Source organism: Ailuropoda melanoleuca, chromosome 10 (genome assembly GCF_002007445.2).
Source record: "Ailuropoda melanoleuca isolate Jingjing chromosome 10, ASM200744v2, whole genome shotgun sequence".
In the NCBI taxonomy this organism is placed as follows: Eukaryota; Metazoa; Chordata; class Mammalia; order Carnivora; family Ursidae; genus Ailuropoda; species Ailuropoda melanoleuca.
In genome coordinates, this window is record NC_048227.1 from 47,265,265 (window position 1) to 47,286,040 (window position 20,776).

Below are 20,776 nucleotides of genomic sequence, written 5' to 3' on the forward strand. Positions count from 1 at the left end.
AATTTAATGGGCAGCAATTTGTTCAAAATGCCAATAGCAACAAGGTATTGACTATGTATGCTTAGTGTATAAAAATGTTTATGTTTGTTTATGTATAAGGGAGATGAATGACAGCAAGGGCAAAGGTGAGAGAGAAATATTAGGAATATTTTATTAATATAAGGTACTAACACTGCCTGTGGAATGGCATAGTGTTATTTGAAAGTGGACTTAGATTACTTATATATTGCAATCTCTATACAACAACAAACAAGTTAAATTTAAAAAGTATGATTGTTGGGGTGCCTGGGAGGTTTAGTCGGTTAAGCGTCTAACTCGATTTTGTCTCGGGTCATGATCTCAGGGTTGTAAGATCGAGCCCTACATCAGGCTCCATGCTTGGTGTGGACCCTGCTTAAGATTCTCTCTCCCTCTCCCTCTCTCCCTCCCCCCCAACCTCTCACCCTCTCTAAATTTTTTTTTTTAAATGCATGATTGTTATGGTAAGAAAGAAAATGGAATTATATAAAATGCTCAATTAAAAACTACAAAGGCAGAAAATATGTGGAAAAGCAAGACTAATGAACAAGAGTAATAAATGGAAAATAGTAACAAATAGAAAACGTAACAAATATGGTAAATATTAATAAAGCTATCCTTATCATTTTAAATGTCTAAATACAAGTATAAGACAGAGATTGTCAGAATGAATCAAAAATCAAAACCCAATATTATTCTGGTTATAAGAAACCCACTTTAAATATAAAGACATGTATAGATTAAAAACACAGGGATAGAGAAAGTTATGTTATGCCAACACTAATCAGAAGAAAGTGGAAGTGGTTATATTAATTTTGCACAAGGCAGACTTCAGAGCAAGGAGAGTTATTAGAAATAAAGAGGGGCACCACAAGTTATGAGAAGTTAATAATCTAAGAAGACATAACCATTCCTAATATATATGTACTTAACAACAGAATATCAAAATATATGAGGGAAAAACTGATAGAACTGCAGAGAAAATAGATGAATGCACTATCATAGGTGGACACTTCAACATCCCTCTATTAGAAATGGACAGTTCCAGCAGGCAGAAAATCAGTAAGGCTGTAGTTGAATTCAGCAGTCCCATCAATCAACTGGATATAATTGACATCAATAGACTACTTCATCCAACAATAGCAGATAACACATTCTTCTCAAGCTCACATGGAACAGTCACCAAATATATCACATTCTGGGCCATAAAATGTACCTTAACAAGTTTAGAAGAATAGAAATTATATGATGTCTGTTCTCAGACTACAATGGAATTAAATTAGAAACCAATTACAGAAAGATAGCTGGAACATTTCAGAATACTTAAAGATTAAACAGTATACTTCTAAATAACACAATGGTCAAAGAAGAAATTGTAAAAGAAATTTAAAAATATTTTTAACTAGGGGTGCCTGGGTGGCTCATTTGGTTGAGTGTTGGCCTCTTGGTTTCAGCTCAGGCCATGATCTCAGGGTCATGAGATTGAGCCCCATGTCAAGCTCCACACTCAGCAGAGAGTCTGCTTGGGATTCTCTCTCCTTCTCCCTCTGTCCCTCCCTCTCTTTCTCAAATAAATAAATCTTTAAACTATATATATATTTTTTTAACTAAATGAAAATGAAAACATAACTTATCAAAATTTCTTGGATGCAGTGAAAGCAGGGCTTAGAGGGAAATTTATAGCACTGAGTGCATTTATCAGAAAAGTGGAAAAATCGAAAATCAATTATCTAAAATTCCACCATAGGAAACTAGGAAAAGAAGAACAAATTAAACCCAAAGTAAACAGAAGAAAATAAATGAGAAAGCAGAAATCAATGAAATGGAAAACAAAACATCAATAGAGCAAATTAATAAAACCAAAAGCTGGTTCTTGGCAAAGATCAGTCAAATCAATAAAACTCTAGGCAAGCTAACTGTAAGAGAGTGAGAGAGAGAAGGAGAGGACACAAATTACTAAAAGCAGAGATTTAAGAAGGGACATCATTACAGATCACATGGAAATGAAAAGAGCTCTATGCCCACAAATTTGTTAACCTATATGAATTAGACCAATTCTTTCAAAGACACAATCTGTCAAAACTCACAAAATAGCAATAGACAACCTAAATAGGTTGATAATTATTAAAGAAATTGAATCAATAATTAATAACATTTCTAAACAGAAAGCACCAGATTCAATGAGTTCAATGGTGTCTATAAATGCTTATACCAACATTTATGGAAGAAATTATACCAATTCTCTATAATCTCTTCCAGAATATAGAAGTAGAAAGAATACTTTCTAACTCAATCTATGAGTCCAGCATTAGCTAATACCAAAATGACACAGACATTATAATAAAAGGAAACCACAGACCAATATCTTTCATGATCCTTGATGAAAAAATCCTCAACACAATATTAGCAAATCAAATCCAACGGTGTGCAAAAATGATTATACCCCATGACCAAGTGGGATTTATCCCAGGTATATAAGGCTGTCTCATTCAAAAATCAATTAGTATAACGCATCACATCAACAATTAAAGAGGGAAAATCACAAGAACTTATTCACAGATGTAGAAAAAGCATTTGGCAAATCTAACATGCACTCATAGTAAAAACACTTAGCAAACTAGGAATAGAGGGGATCTTTCTCAACTCGTTAAAGAATATCTACCAAAGGGAGGGAAAAAAAAACAACAACAACAACGACCTATAGTTAATGTCAAACAGCATGATGAGCAACTCGGTTTAACCACTAAGATTAAAAACAAGGTGAGGGGGGAGCACCTGAGTGGTTCAGTTAGTTAAGCATCTAACTCTTGATTTCAGCTTAGGTCATGATCTCAGGATCTTGATATCAAGCCCCACACAGAGAGTCTGCTTGAGATTCTCTCCCTCTCTCCCTCTGCCTCCCCACCACCCCTTGCTCACTCTTCTCTCTCTCTCTCTCTCAAAATAAATAAATCTTTTTTTTTTTTAAAGAACAAGGTGAGGGTGTCCCTTCTCACCACCCCTTTTCAACATAGTACTGCAAGTCCTTACTAATCCCATGAGAAAAGAAAAAAGAAATAAAAGGTATACATATTGGGATGAAATTATCTTTGTTTGCAGATGACATTATCCATTTATATAGACTGAAGGAAATGACAAAAAAAAATCTTCTGGAGCTAGCAAGCAAATACAGCAAGGTTGTAGGATACAAAGCTAAAATACACATGTCAATTGCTTTCTTATGTAACAACAATGAACAGGGGAATTTGAAATTAAAAACACAATATCTTTTATATTGGCACCCCCTAAAATGAAATATTTAGATATGAATCTAACAAAATATATACTAGGTCTATTTGAGGAGAATTACATAAAACTATCTGAAAAAATAAAACTAATTTCTAAAAAAGCTATACTAGCAATGTATATTATATACATTTATATAATAAATTTTTATGTATTTGTGAGGAAAAGTAGGGGATTAGGGAAAAACATCCAAGTGCTTAAAAGTTATTGTTTCAGTATTAAACTTGTTTGTGGGTATATAAGCATTTCTTCCTTATGGTTGTTCTTTAAAACATAAATATGTCATATATACTATGTGTATTTCACAATAAAATAGTAAATGTAAGGATTTTTCATTTAAAGACTTTTGAATAATATTTGAAATTTTAAAAGGTGGAACAATTAAGAGTGTGAATGAGGATAATTTTCTCAAGCTGTGTTATTGTAAAGGAGAATCCAAAAATGGGAATTTGAAATGGAAGAAGATAAAGATACAAACTGAGTTTAAAGCAAAGACAGGAGATGAAGAGCGTAGTTACATGTTGTTGAGAAAAACCCTTTAGAGAGGGAATTATGATAAAGAAAAAAGAAATAGGAACTGCAAGAAGAAGTCCCTGTAAACTGACAAAAATAGGGAACCAGGAAAAAAGGGAAGTTTTGACTTTTAATAGAAATAAAGATGGTTCTTTCAAGGTAAATGTGGAGACAGAAGGTACAGATGGGTCCTGATACTAGTAGAAGTGTGCGGTAGGTGAGAAAATCAGGAAGTTAACAGAAGTTAACTGAAAATATAAAAATTTAAAGTCAAACTCTAACAATATTTCCCAAACTCATGATCATAGAATCTTTGGTTACCTGCAGAAATCCAAGGGTTAGAGACTTTCTGATGAAATCGATGGACGCAAAAAGTGGAATATATACATATGCAAAATTTCACACATAATTTCAATGGTCTAATAAAGGACCCCAATTTAAGAACCCCTTTAAACCTGGATATTAGTTTGTATTTAGTGATTTAAAATAATGTGAAATAAAACATTCACATAATATTATGCAGCTCTTTAAAAACAAGGTTTTCAATTTTTTTTTTATTGACAATGCAATGTTAAGCCTAGGAGGCTGTATTAATACTGTGGTCTCAATAATATGTGTTTACATTATTATTACATGGATTGGAAGGTAAGATCAGAGGCAAAAACATATAGAAGTCTGTTGCCATGGTATTAGTGAACGTAAAGGTAACTTGAATAAAAGACGTTATTAGTATGTTTGTACAAATTTTAGACTTTCAAAATAAAGCCACTGAGTCCAAGTGAAGGCCAGCTGGCTGTCTTCCGTGAAACTTCACAGGGTAATGTTATTTGGGTGAATTTACCACACTTCTCTCAAACTGGATCTCATAAGACTTTTGAAACATAGTTTTTATGAAACCTAATTTTATCAGTAAATCAAGGGAGAATAGGTTTTCCAATGGGGAGTCCCACAAGAACAAAGTTAACTTCAAATTTGCTTATATCTTTTATCTTTAGAAGGATGAGAATAAAATGAGATGATATATTTATCAGCCTATCTGAAACAATAAACGTTCAATACATAATAGCTTTGTTGTTATGTATAAATTGAATGTTGATTTATTGCTTGCCACGGAGAAATAGAACTGTCAGTTTGAGTGAACATTTTTTCCTAATCAGGACAAGTGTACACATCTGTATACACAAGGACAGCCAATTTCCTTTATAAGCATGATTAAGAGTGAGTGGATTGGTAAGGTAGTAAGGGCAGAAAATTTTGGCAAAACCTTCAAAAGTCTGATTATAAAGTAGTAAAAAGATAAAAATGGTTACTGAAACTAGAAGTCTGATTAAAGACTCTTTTAAAATTTGATTAGTTGTTGTGTTTTATTAAGATGATATTATGGGTTGCATTGTGTCTCCCCCGAAAAGAGGAAAGCTGAAAGTTCTAACCTCTGGTACTTCAGAATATGGCCATCATTGGAAATAGGATAATTGCAGGTATAATTTGTTAAGATGAGGTCCTAATGAACAGGGTAAGCCTCAAATCCAATATGACACGTGTCCTTACAAGAAGACAACCATGTGAAAGCAGATACGCACATGTCAGGTGGCTGTGAAGGCAGAATTTGTGGTGGGCAGCTGCAAGCCGAGAAATGCCCAAACTGTCGGCAAACCACTGGAAGCTGGAGAAGAGTCAAGAAAGGATTGCCCTACAGATATCAGAGGGAGCATGGCCCTGTGGATGCCTCGATTTAGGACTTCTGGTCTCCAGAACTCTGAGACAATGAATGTCTGTTTAAGCCACTCTGCAATAATTTGTCAAGGCAGCCCAAGGAAGCTTATACATTTAGGAAGACTCCTGCAGGTGTAAATGTCAGGATTGGGTCCCAGGAAGGAAGGAAGTGGAAACAGACGAGAAAGGAGACACTAATGGAGGAAGTTCCTAGAGGAGAAGGCAGGGAATGAGAACTCAGAGAATGGCCGTAGGAGGAGACACTTGAATAGTGGTGAGAGGAAAGAAGGAAGGTGAGGTCGTCCCTTTCTGTGATTCTCACTTCTCTACTATTTATGAGGAAAATTCATCTTCTGATAATGAGCAAGGCCCTGATTTCATAGATTAGAGAGAATGGAGATTTGACATGACTTCTGTGGAGGATGAGAGAGAAAGCTAACAGGCTCTGCAAGATTGCCAGTCTCCAGACTCAAATAGAGCATTAATAAATGAATGCATTTGCAGTCTGACCTGGTATTAGGGCAACTCAAACTTGTATTTTTATTTTCTTTATTTGTTCTACTTTAAAAGCACAATTTGGTAATAAGCATTTTGATTATTAAATTTAAAAGCAATAATAGTCATATGTTACTCTCACATCATTTGAGAAAACCCTCTATTAATTTCAAGGCTTGTATTTATGTTGTTGATATTCTAGAATTGTGTACTGTCAGAAGGAAACATGAAATCACCGAATTGAAACTTTTGGAAGCTATATAACCAGAAAAGGTGGAATTCCCATCGGACCTATAAATTTACCTAGCCTTTGAGTTTACTTTTATATGTGGCCTTTTATTTAGTAAAATAACATACTAATATTTTATAGTTTGGTATATGTAATAAACAAGTCCCTTGATACTATAGATCAAATTATATTGTGGAGACAGAGCTGTTCATTAGCATATTTAAGTGTTCTTTTAATCTAGATGAAAGCAGGCAGTTAACACAAATATATAACAGTAAGCCAATATGGAATTTTGAGAGGGTCCTCACTGGTTTCCTGAGACTCAGGTTTAGGACTATATTTAATTTCCATCACCCAGATCTGCATTAATAAATATCTAATAGCTCTATGGACATAAATATAAATAAATCTCCATTTAAAGGAGAAAAAAAAAGCTCAGAAAAAAAGAAAATCTGAACAAAATGAAAGGGGTACCTAACCACTAGGAACAAGCATATATTCATGAAAAATAAGTTATTCCAGACTATGCCTACATTATTTTCAATGGAGTTGCTAACCATCGGTTGAAAGTAATACATATTTGTAAGAAAGACACGATCAAGTTGATTAGTAATTAAAATGATGAATGAAAAGTGATGCTGTGTTGACACTATAAATGTATGGAATGCTGCAGAATGAATAGCAAAGGCTTTGAGGCCTTTGCTAAGGCTAAGCTTTATGCATCTTGATATATCCCAGTTCCCTCTTCAAAGCTAGTTCTTCTCCTGACTAGTGAAGCTATAGTGCATGGAACTCAAAGGTACAGTGTCTTCAACTGTTCACCCACATTTGCTATCCCACTATACTGGTCACTAACTATGGGACCCTGGAAAAGTTACTTTTTCTCCATGTCCTACAGTTTTCATATTTGAAAAATGGAAATAATATCATGTTCTTATAACATTGTTGAAAGAATTAAATATAATAACACATAAAAAGTATTTATAGCAGAGCTTAGTACAAATTAAGAGCTAAATAAGTATTAAAAATCATAATAAGCATCTTTGTGTCCCCTGTCTTGGCTAATAGCATTATCATTTACTCAGTTGTACAAACTAGAAATCTGAGTCAGCCTTAAATCCCAACTTCTCATCACGTATATGTCTTAAATAATTTGTGAGCATATGCCTTGATCTGCATCTTTAATGTTCGAGCTTTAGATTGTTTTCAGTGTCTCACCCAGACAATTGACGGAGTCTCAATTCTCTCTAATCCCATCTGCCTAGACTCAGATCTGTGTTCCACATCTCTTATCATACCTTCTCCCTTTCTCCCCAAAATGCTCCTCACATCCAAAGCTAATCATGTTATTTCTCTTCTTGAAAGACTTAAAAGCTTCAAATGTAAAGTCCAAATTTCTCTTCATTTCATGTCAATTACAGCATAAAAAGTCATTGTTCTCTGAACCTGCCCTGCTTTTTCACACCTCTCTGCTCTGTACCATTTCCCTCTCTTTTCTACTTAATTATGATCCTCTTCCCTTCCTAGCTTGCATAAGTCACTGCTTCCTCTTTGACCTTTTAGCACAATCATTCTTCAGTAACAATGAGCTATTGCTATAGCTAACATCAATGTGCAATTATGTCATTCACTATTATAGAGACAGACGCTACCTAATTTACTCCTCAGAATAATTTTATAATGTAGGTATTGTTATCAACGCCATTTAACAAATGAGGAAACTGGTGGAAAAACTTGTCTTGGACAAGTATTTAACCTGATGAGATATGGAGCAGGCTTTGAATTCCTACCGAATTTGAGAGCTGAAGCCACCAAGAATACTGCCTCACAGTTACAGCACCCAAGCACAGCACATTGTATTATTATGAAAATCTACGTCTGTCCCTTGAAAATGCAGTGCCTCCGTATCGGCATCGCCAGTGCCTAATTCAGTACCTAGAACACAGAATGTACAATGATGAATAAAAGAACAAAGGAATGAATGAGAACAGATGAAATGAACAGCTAGTTTTCAATGGGTTACCTTTCCTACCTTGTGGATATATTATACAAATATTACTATTTTATTAACAGCTATGTTGAGGTATAATTGTTATACAAAAAACAACTACACATACACATGAAGAAACTGTTTAACTGACGAGTTTGAACTTATGCATACACCTGTGAAGCCATCACCACAATCAAGGTAATAATTTTCAACCTCATTAGAGGAAAAGCATAAGGAAAATCAAGTAATAAGTAAAGTCATTGCTACAGCTAAATCAGTATTTGTCCAGGTCTATAAAACCATATGTCATCAGATCATGAAAGAACTATGCTTCCCTTATTTGCCAGTTTTTCAAGTCCTGAAAACATGCGCCTTAGTGTTTACACAGACTGTTAAGAGAGCCTTTCATCAGATTGGGTCATTTGAATCCTAAAGATCTGGTCTCATTTTTTTAAGGTTGTTAGCCAGTTAGCCATAGTCGTGTAATAATAAAACATAAAATAATATCAGTGTCAGTGAATTTGTTTTAATATCCCAAAGTCAAGAATGTACTCATAAAAAATGTATGTATTTTGTTCAGCCAATAGAGCATAGTTTCTGTACAATTTCTAAATCATCCCATAGGATATCAGAGTGGCCCCATTCAGCTGAGATACATGATTTGATTCCTGCCTCGATTTCTGGAATGTATTTGTCCAAGGTAAATGGAACCAACCATACCAGTTCTCCAAAAAGTCAGATTTAGTATTGCAACATGCATTTCCTCATTTAGACTCTGACTGTCCAGAGGTCTTCAAATTTATTTTTATATATGGCATTTCTTTTTTGTTCAATGATTACATGAAATTAAAATCAGACTATGAAGTTTTGTTAGCTTTTATTTATTTATTTATTTCCTTTCCAACCTTATTCCTAGAAAGATAAGATATAAAATCTCCCATAGGTTCTATATTTTAGCTTGAGTTTAGGTACTTTTGTGTTTAACTTCTTAATTTTCAAATATATGTAGGTTTCTATTTGTCTACTTGCTATTGATTTCTAATTTAATTGCATAGTATCTAAAAATATATTCTGGGTAATTTAATTTGGAATAAAATTTTGATACAGAAAATTCTATTAAATAATTTTCTCTACAACTCCAATTCTAGAAATATATCATGAGAAAACTCTGAGAACTTATGCAAAGATTTAGCTGTCAGGACATTTTACAATATTTTTCTTTATAAACACAAAAATTTTGAGAAAAAATATTGTTATATGAATAATGAGAAAATGCACAAAATAGAACAAACTATAGTTGTTAAAAATCATGATTCAAAGAAATTTGATTATATCAGATGTTCTTAAGTGAAAATAATACATTATAAAACAGTAGACTTAGTACATTCTTATTGTGTGTGTATCTGGAAGGGAAAATTCTAGAATGTTAATGTTATGTGTGATAAGTTAAAATAAGTTTTATATATTTCACTTTTCTACATTTCTAAAGTTTCTAAAATTTATTAGTTTTGAGGGGTTTTTTTCGGTTTTTTAAAGTCTTATTATAAACCATACATAGAACAACAATTTTAGAATTCTGTTTGATTTTTTGTACCCAGAATACTTACTTAGGTCAAAATTAATGCAAATAAGAATTTCCATTGGCTCTGAAGAGGGACAGTTGAAACTTTTGGTTCAAAACACATTATAAATTCTGATATTTTAAAACACACAACACACAAGTATACATAAAATTTCTACTCTTGCTGCTGATTGTTCTTTCAATTGGCCACGTAAATTCAGCCTGGACCACCCAGTTTGACTCAGAACTTTGAGTTATAACTAGAATCACTTCAATAGTATCTAAACCATTAAAACAAAGGTAAGGTTCTATTATTAATTGACATTCTCTAGCAAGCAATAATTGATGTTCCATCATAAAAATGTAACATAACAATGGAAAATTTTCACAAGGTTCTACAGAAGTTATGTGTTATGGGAGCCTAATACAATTTTTTTGACATCTGTTCTTATTCTGATTAATCTTTCCTTTGTGCATCATTACTCTTCAAAAGACTGAATGAATTTAAAATTTATTATTCAGTTTAACTGTTTTGCTTGTAAGCCAGTGAAATTCAAAATAAAGAAAAGAAATTGTATTTACTTGCTAATTGGTCAACATGACAAAGATAAACATATAGTGATTTAAACATTTTTGACCTATAAAAAAATGCTTGGTAATACTCTAAATAAAATAGAATTTAAGCTTTTTAAGGATTTCAAACCAGAAGATTATTAAATTTAAAAAAACTGATACTTATAAAAATGTAAAATAGAATGATATTTAGATGTACAGACATCAGGTACCATCATCAGCTTGTATTCAGAGTTACAGCCTTTCTGGAGTAAATAAATATATTATAGCATTTTTTTTTTTGCAATGAAATACTATGATTTATTGACAGAGGAATATAATTTGGAAACAAATAACCCAGTCAAGAAATGGGCAGAAGACATCGGGGCACCTGGGTGGCACAGCGGTTAAGCGTCTGCCTTCAGCTCAAGGTGTGATCCCGGCGTTATGGGATCGAGCCCCACATCAGGCTCCTCTGCTATGAGCCTGCTTCTTCCTCTCCCACTCCCCCTGCTTTGTGTTCCCTCTCTCGCTGGCTGTCTCTATCTCTGTCAAATAAATAAATAAAAATCTTTAAAAAAAAAAAAAAGAAATGGGCAGAAGACATGAACAGACATTTCTCTAAAGAAGACATACAAAAGGCCAACAGACACGAGAAAAAATTCTCCACATCACTGAGCATCAGGGAACTACAAATCAAAACCGCAATGAGATACCACCTCCCACGAGTTGGAATGCCTAACATTAACAAGTTAGGAAACAAAAAATGTTGGCAAGGATGCTGAAAAAGAGGAACCCTCTTACACTGCTGATGGGAATGAAAGCTGGTACAGCCACTCTGGAAAACAGTATGGAGGTTCCTCAAAAATGAAAAATAGAGCTACCTTACAACCCAGCAATTGCACTACCAGGTATCTACCCAAAAGATACAAATGTAGTGATCCAAAGGGGCACCTGCACCCCAATATTTATAGCAGCAATGTCCCAATGGCCAAACTATAGAAAAAGCCCAGATGTCCATCAACAGGTGAATGGATATGGATAAAGAAGATGTGGTATACACACACACGCACACACACACACACACACACACACACACAATGGAATATTACTTAGCCATCAAAAAAATGAAATCTTACCATTTGCAACAGCATGGATGAAACTAGAAGGTATTATGCTAAGTGAAATAAGTCAATCAGAGAAATCCAAGTATCATATGATTCCACTCATATGTGGAATTTAAGAAACAAAACAGAGGATCACAGGGGAAGGGGAGGGAAAATAAAATAAGATAAAATCAGAGAGAGAGAGACAAACCATAAGAGACTCTTAACTATAGGAAACAAGCTGAGGGTTACTGGAGGGGAGGGGGGTTAGGAGATATAGTAACTGGGTGACAGGTTTTGATGTAATGAGCACTGGGTGTTATACGCAACTGATGAATCACTAAACTCTACTTCTGAAACTAATAATAGTTATATGTTAATTAATTGAATTTAAATAAAATAAAATAATTTTTAAAAGAATATAATTTTGATTTGCTCTTAAGTAGCATATGCAAAATGACCATATGATCTGGTTTTTAAAAATGTTCTTGTATGTATGGGTGTGTGTATGAATATAGATACATAGTTATCAGATGACTATGAACAATTAAATCATCAGTGAGTTTTATATTCTTCTCTCTATTAATCTATACTGGAAGTAATTTTGCGATAATAAAAGTCATTTTTACATAAACACTTAGTCTAATTACATGGCAGTTTCATGCTAGAACCCTAGAACCCTGATTCTCTCTTATATGCACCATAAAAATAACTCCCTAAGCAAACAGGAATAGCAAAATATTTATGGCCAATAATAATTCCTATTTTCAAATATCTTACTTAAAATAAGTTTTATGCCTACAGTGTCGTCAGGTATTTATCTATTTTATTTAGAGAGGCCCTGAAAAAGTATGCATTAATTAGTATCATCTGGGTAAAATACTCAATGCAGTAGGCAAAGAAATTTAAAAAAGATATAAATATTAGAAAGGAAGAGATAAATATCAGTATTGCAGATATGATTGCCTATCTTAAAAGCATACAAAAATTGAAAAACTCTTGAAACTTATGCTAGAGCTCAGTAGATGGCTAACTACAGATGTTGTAAAAATAGCTTTTTAAGTAACCAGTAGAAAACAACCATAACATCAAGACCTGGTATTCCAGCATTCCCAGTGAGTCTGTAAACTCTCTGATACCTTAAAAGAAATCAATTTTCATTTAAAGTAATGATATTTGACACCATTGTGGACAACTAAAATCTTTATTTAAATTTAAAATTTTTGACAAATTTAAGGAAGAGATATTGATAGACGGACGATAGATCTATAAGGACATCTATACATCAGGCAAATATTGAGAGTGGTGTACTTGGACCTAACATTTGGGGTGATTTTTCACCTCACTGATTTTTAAACTGTTATTATACTAGTAATGTGCATATTTTGCAAAGAAGTTATGCAATATAAAGTGGAAAATATTAGTCCACCCAGAGATTTTCTTTAATATCACCATAATTAAATAGTAAATGGTACCAAAGGTAGAATAATATATGGCAGATAGCTAGCTATGCATCACACAAAGATATACGCAAATAAACACTTTTGTTGCCTTTTCTGAAACTGCAGTTCTCAGTCTCCCGTTCAACTAGGTGTAGACACGATTGCTTTAATGAACAGACTGTAAAGAGAAGTAATGTGTACCACTTCCAAGATTGGCCCATATAAACCTCCCATGAGCAATCCTCCCTCTCCCCCCCCCCACTTCTGGAGATGTTAATGCCCCCCGCGACTTTGGTGTTAAAGGTGGTGGAGTAGCTGTCAGTCAACAGCTGTCTGTATAGAGAATGGTGGGCTATCCATATGAATAATAGCCCAGGATTACTAGATGAAAGACAAATAATTTTTTTTTTAAGGCACTGAAATTTTGCTGTTTATTCACAGTCAGGCTACCCAACCCTAACCCTAAAGTCTCCATCTCTCTCCCATCACCTACCTTTTCCTCTGACCTTCATTTTTTCAAACTAGGACATTTGTGGTATTATTCTTTTATTTATTTTTCCAAAAAACTATCTTCCTTCAGTACCTTGAGACTTATTCTAAAAGGTCTCATCTGTAATATAGCTAACAGAAATTTTTCAGATTTTATAGACTAGTGTTGGCCCTTCCCCCCAGCTGCAAAGCTAGTAAATTATTTTTTATATTCTTACTTTTTTATGGCTATATTCTTTAACAAAGGAAGACTGAATGCTTGTTCTTACATTGACATATTTTACTAAAACTTTGATTTGTAATTATTTCTTCTTTTTCCCATTAGTATTTAGTTTTTCTGTAGCAAACATGAATTACTTATGTAATTTTTAATGAGAAAAGTAGGGGAAAGTCTTGTTAAAGTAGATATTTATCCCACTGTTCACTGTTGAATTCAATCAAACTGAAGTTCAGGTTCAGAGAGAAATTTCTGTCATTGCAAATCTAGCTTTAATTTCTCATTAAAATCATGTGCACGAGCCTGTCACAGTCCCAAGCATTGGCAAGACAGCATGCATCCAGACGATGCTCTCTTGCTTTCTAATTTTCATTTTCAAATCTCTAACATTTTCCAGAATTAGGAACTGAAAGCTATGCCCTACTTCAAAACCTTCCATGTATAACTACTGACACAATTCTCCTGCCCGTGGGGGCCAAGTGACCAACTCTGATTTTCTAGTTCCTAAATTATTCAAGGTCCATCTTTACTGTTGCTTGCTATATGAATGTTCCATGGTTCCTCTAACAGATATACTCAATATATTCATTCACACAATTTTATTTAACACTTGTTTAACCTGCTTTCCATATCAGGTCCTTTGTCAGAGGAATCCTAATCTCTTCTGTGCTACTTAAACTCTAAGGTCCTTGAGGTCAGGATTGTGTCTCATTTGTCTTTATATTTTCTACACCTCTTAGCACAGTAGAATACATATAAATAATGTTTGATGAATGTAATTAATTCATTTCCTTGAATTAAATTGAGTAAATATCCAACTTTAGTTATTATTTCTGCATCTAGCCTGCCAGTAAAATCCTGTTTCTATGACATTTCCAAGTGATAGGTCGCTTCCTTCCAAGAATGAGAAATGGATGCTGGTGGCAAGAGTAGTGAAGTCCTGGATGAAATAAATGGAAAGAAAATTCTTTCAAAATCACCAATAGGAATACCTTTAGCAAAATAAAAAACAAACTTGAACGGCAGTTTTGATAGCACAAAACCTGGAGTTTTTAGATTTAGCTATATTATTGATTAGTAGGATTGATAAGAAGCCTAACTAGTTTTTCAAACATTATGTCATTGGGAAATATACTCCAAGCTTCAAACACCTGGCTGAAAGTACATTTTTGGAATAAAATACTTTCTTAGTAACAAACTTACTATAGTAAAAAACAACTGGCACCATCAATAGCATAATCTATGATCAGTCCTAGAAGTGTATTCTCCTCAGTTCTCTCAATGTAGTTGATAAACTAAGCTGTGTACAATGATAGATCTTTTTGAAATTTTATGATCCATCTTGAGTAGAAATTTTGTAGTGTTGTCAGATATAAGAGTTATGTATAGGCTACAAATATTTGTCATATCACAGAAAGCTTAAATTTAGGGAAGAGGAGGTATATGACTTTCCTTGTTCTGGTTAATCTCACTGAGTTACTATGGTTTGTTTTGTTTCAAGAGCAACTATAAGTTAAAAGGCGCTGCAACATTAAAATAACAGTGAAAATCCAGACATGGTATTTTGTTAGTCTTTCATTATTCTCATTTCCACCACAGGCTTTTTTTAAAAAGAAAAAAAAAGTTTACAATATATTCTTATTATTTATCACTTACTTTCATCCCAACAGAAAGAATTTCTACATTTCACAAATTTAAAAGGATTTTCTTTTCAAAAATTGCAATTCAATGTGTTATATACATACAATGGAATATTATTATTCATCCATAAAAAGGAATGGAATTCTGGTATATGCTACAACATGGGTGAAACTTGAAAATGATTAGCTGAATGAAATAATCCAGACAAAAAAGGACAAATATTCTGTAACTCCATTTACATGAAATATCTAAAAGAGGAAACTTAATAGATACAAATATTAGAGGTGACCAGGAGCTGGGGAGTAGGAGATAATGGGGAGTTAGTTCCTGTTTAATGGTTATAGAATTTCTATTTAAGTTGAAGAAAATGTTTTGGATAGTGATGGTTCTACAACATTGTGAATATGATTAATGCCACTGAATTGTACGCTTAAAATTGTTAAAATAATAAATTTTCGGGGCGCCTGGCTGGCTTAGTCGGTTGAGTGTCTGCCTTCGGCTCAGGTCATGATCCTGGGGTCCATGCCCACATTGGGTTCCCTGCTCAGCGGGGAGTCTCCTTTTCCTCCCTTCCCCCTGCTCGTGCTCCTTAAATAGATTTTATTTATTTATTTGACACAGAGAGAGAGAGACAGCGAGAGAGGGAGCACAAGCAGGGGGAGTGGGAGAGGAAGAAGCAGGCTCCCAGTGGAGGAACCTGATGTGGGGCTTGATCCCAGGACTCTGGGATCATGCCCTAAGCCTAAGGCAGACACTTAAGGACTGAGCCACCCAGGCACCCCATCAAATAGATAAATAAAATCTTTTTAAAAATTTTGTTACATATTTTACCACAATTTTGAAAAATTGTGATTTATGAGCAGTGGCATGGCCAAAATAATCATAGCATTGAATTTTATATCTGCGGCAACCCTGACATTTTTAACTTAGATTAAAATTTTTATTCCTGTTTATGAATGTAATAAAGAATTAGGAATACTTCAAATAGCCATATTACTAATTATTTTGAAAACAAACAAACAAACCAAAAACCCTCTAGACTTTGTGGAAATAAATAACTATGTCTTTGGAATATACACTATAATTTTAAAAGTTGTTCTCCAAATCTCAGGGTTAGATTTTTAAAGCTGGTGGAATTATTATTAATTGAAGAAATTAAGAATTTTTTTCAGGAAGTAGAATATGAATGATCTTATTAAACTGTTAAAATATGTTTTAAATATATACTTACATAAAAATAGTAAAGATAGAACGCTTATTTACAAAATAGAAAATATAAAAACAAAAGACAAAGGCTAAATACTAAATAAAAAGGCAATCAGTGACATTTTACTTCTCTTAAATTAGTTTAATGATCGTTATCCAATACATTTGTTTTGATTCCAAGAGAATTCTTTGAAATGATGCTGATGTGTTTTTCATGACCATCAAGTAAAGGGGGTAGCCAAGCAGAGCAGAGGGAGAAAAGTCGTTGAAAAAAAAGCAGTCCTCTCCTTGTTATTTCTCTGGCAAAGAATGGAGACATTTAGGATTGTTAAAATTGAATTGTGAAAGTTTAATTGTTCAATTATCTGTTTGAGGATTCAGCAGGTGCACAGCCCTTGACCAACGAGTTTTGTAGTGTGAGGGAGGAACTGAAGGTTTTTGCATTACTCTTTATTTTTGGAGAAAGTGTGATGCCCACGCACAGAGATCACTCTTTCTCTTTCTTCAGGCTACCTTGCAGCCACTTACATCAATGTAGAAAATAGTTCAAGTTCTATTTAGGGGTCAATTTTTTTCTTTTTTTTAAATCACATCACTCTGTTAGGTAAGTTCAAACTATAGTGTATGAAATCAATTATTTTTGTAGTTTTTTCCATTGGTCTCAAAACTCCTTTCTCTCTTATCACTTAATAAATCAAATCTTCAACATTTCCTCTAATGGATTCCAAGAATGAGATTTTAGCAATTGGCACCATCACTTGGTTGAATGTTACCAAATTTTTCCAAATCTGTAATTATATGTAATTATATATAATATATATTGTAATTATATATATACATGTATATGTAATTATATAATATATATTACTACAATGATATTTTTCTTTTTCACCAGAGAAAACTGCAAAATCATTTGAAAGCTTCTTCTGTTTTGCATGAAAGACATTATTTTTGCTTCTTTCAGAAACCCCTTTATTCTCTAAAGAATGAGAAATAGAATAAATATCTCAGTCTTTGGATAGAAATGGTGTGTTGATTTTGATGAGATAAGTTATATGATTCAGCAAGTGTCAAGTATAATCTCTCTTTAATATTTTTCATTTTAGGGCTTTCATCATTGGAGAAGAATTGTTTCTGCCCATGTTTTTCTGTGAATCCCAACAAGGTTCCTTAATGTTAGCATTCCTCATAGCCCCCCTATACCCAAGCAAAGCTTTGAAGGGTTAAAGTAAAAAGGGAAAGAGAATTTGAAGGAGATAAAGCAACACAAAAGTTGATTAAAATATTTGATTTTAAAAAATGAGAGAAAATTTAAAAACTGTCTCCACTAGAACAGTTTTAAATTTACACACACACAAAATTGAAAAGATAGTGCAGATTTCCAGTATACAACACACCCAGTTTCTCCCGTAATTAACATACTACATTTGTATGGTATATTTGTTATAATTAATGAGTCAATACTGGTACATTATCATCAACTAAAGTCCATTGTTTATTCACATTTTCTTAGTTTTTACTTAACATCTCTTTTCTGTTCCAGATCTTATCCACAATACTACTAGTTGTCGTATTTCCATAGTTTCTTTTTGACTATAACAATCTATCAGAATTTTCCTGTTTTTAGTGACAGCAACTGTTTTGAGGAATACTGGCCAGGTATTTTATAAGACACCTCTTTATTGGAATTTGTCTTATGTTTTTCGCATGCTTAGACTTGAGTATAGGTTTGAGATAGAAAGATCAAGAGATAAAGTGCCATTTTCATCACCTTATATCACAGGTACAAGCAATCAATATGATTTATCTGTCAATGTTGACCTTGATCACCTGGCCAAAGTAGTGATTGCCAGACTTCTCCACTGTAAAGTTATTCTATTTTCCCCCTTTTCTGACTGTACTCATTAGAAGGTAGTCAAAATCAGTCTACATATAGGAGCAAGAATTCTGTTCTCTGTGTTTGAGGGCAGAGTATCATATAGATTATTTGGAATTCTTCTGCCTGAGTGATTTGCCTCTTCCCCATCTATTTAGCTATCCATGTATATGTATACATGTGCTAATATATTCCCAAATGTGGAATTAATAGACACTATCTTAAGTAGGAAAATTTAAAAGAAAAACACTCCTCTTTGGGATGCCTGGGTGGCTCAGTTGGCTGAGCATCTGACTCTTGGTTTCAGCTCAGGTCATGATCTCAGCCCCATGTCAGGCTCTGCGCTCAGTGAGGAGTCCACTCCAGATTCTCTCTCTCCTGTCCCTCTGCCCCTCATCCCCAATATAAATTAATAAATCTTTAAAAACATAAAAACTCCTCTTCACTCTAATGGAGTGGAATGGACTGCAAAAATGTCAGTCACCCATAGGGTTTCCAGATATTGTCATTGCCATGTAAATTTATTTTGATCAGTTTTCCAAATCTTTGGGTGCACACATGGCAGCTAATTCACTTACTTCTCCACCCCTCACCAAGCACTTGAGAGGCCCTTCTCATAGAAATCCTATAAAAAGTTAGAATAAGAGGGCGGTGGAGACCTTTTTTTGACCACAGTGTCCTTTGCATTCTCCCTAGTTTTTACTCCTGCATGACCCCCCAAGGAAAGATAAAAGAGTGTGAAGGGACAGCATGATAGCATGCTTCATCTTACTGTCCCTTTGATTATAAATTTTCCCAGTAACATTTGTTTTTTGTGCCTATGCTGGGTAGCATTGCGACATCTGCCTTTGCTGCTCTTATAAGACTCTGTAAGAGAAATTCATGCTGTTGTTCTTCTTAAAATATTTATATCACTTTTAAGCACCACAGTTCCATTGGTGGCACATAACAATTAGGTCATAAATTCTCTAGTTACGTTTTAGTGTACTCAATAAGATTTCAGAAAAACAAAATTCTCATCAGCGATACAATCACAAATCATATTACAGAATGTTCCTTTTGAAGGTAGTAATTTTATTTTTTACAGATTATAACTGCATGCAATTTGAAGGGCACACTCTTTTGACACTGGCACCAACTTCTGGAGGTACACCAAATCTAGCCCTCAATATCTCATATACTATGTGGGAAAGTGATCAATAATCCACCATTGAAAATCATCTATAAGATTCATAAACTTAAGAAAAAGTGGAAATATATAAGCCAAAGTTTACCGTTCTTTGAATGGTAGAACAAATATGATACACTGATTTATCTAAATTTTGAATTACATTTATTGCGATAACATATCTCTTTCCATCGCTGAACTCCATTGAAATGTAAATTCTTTTTCAGTAAAGAAGTCAAATTTACATGCCAATATGGTGCAGAGGGGAAGGATAGAAATTTGTGGTCTAACGTAATAAGTTCAATCTCTTATATCTCCAAAGGCTGCGCAAAGCCTCAATATGTAGATGATAGAGGATATTCCACTACAATGTGCCCTTTGCTACTAATGTAATAAATATGAGTTGTTCCATAATAGTTGATATCTCATAAATGTCACATTGCTTTATTATTTTTATAAATAATTTCAAGCCCCACTTACTAACATTGATTTTTAAAAATTCCATATCAGTAATATTGTTGGGTTATTTCACATTCTTTTGATTCGGGACATGCAAGATCCCAGAAAATTGTATGGTGAGAAATTGGTGGTGGCAAGAATGAAGTCACCTCCCACTTCAATCTTTGAAATAACTTTCCTCCACTCAGGACTTCCAAATGAAAAAACCTGTATTTTCAACCAGTGATTTCTTTTTTCCTGGGAACACAGTATATAATGGCTAATAATACAGTATTTGGAATTAGGCTGTCCCAAGATTTGAATCCTGACACCAGGCAACTTATTGGTTATGTGACCTTAGACAAGTAATTTAACATTTTTTTAACTTTAGTTTCCTCATTTGTAAACTGGATAATAATCTACTTATCTCAGGGTCAAAGAGGATAAAATACTTGAAGACTTACTCAGAATTTTGCACAATTTAAGTACAGTTTAAGTGTTGTTATGGCTATATCTCAGACATCCACGACAAAGAACCACCACTATTATCACACTCCCCTCCCCCATCCCGTGGCAAAGGGGCCTTGTTAATTTCCTGACTAGGTAGGAACAAATATGAAAGTGGGCTGCCATATTTGTAATGATTATATAGGTAGAAAAAAAACAATGAAACTAGGCTTCACAGATTTATTCTCTAGTCTTTATTTACTAATAAATGACCTTGCTTCATAAATCCCTCCATCCCTTCTACCACTCTCTTTCCTGTCCTCACTCCCAACTTCGTCCTCATCATCCAATGTTTTTGCCACTTTATTCAGGTCAGAGACACAGTACCCT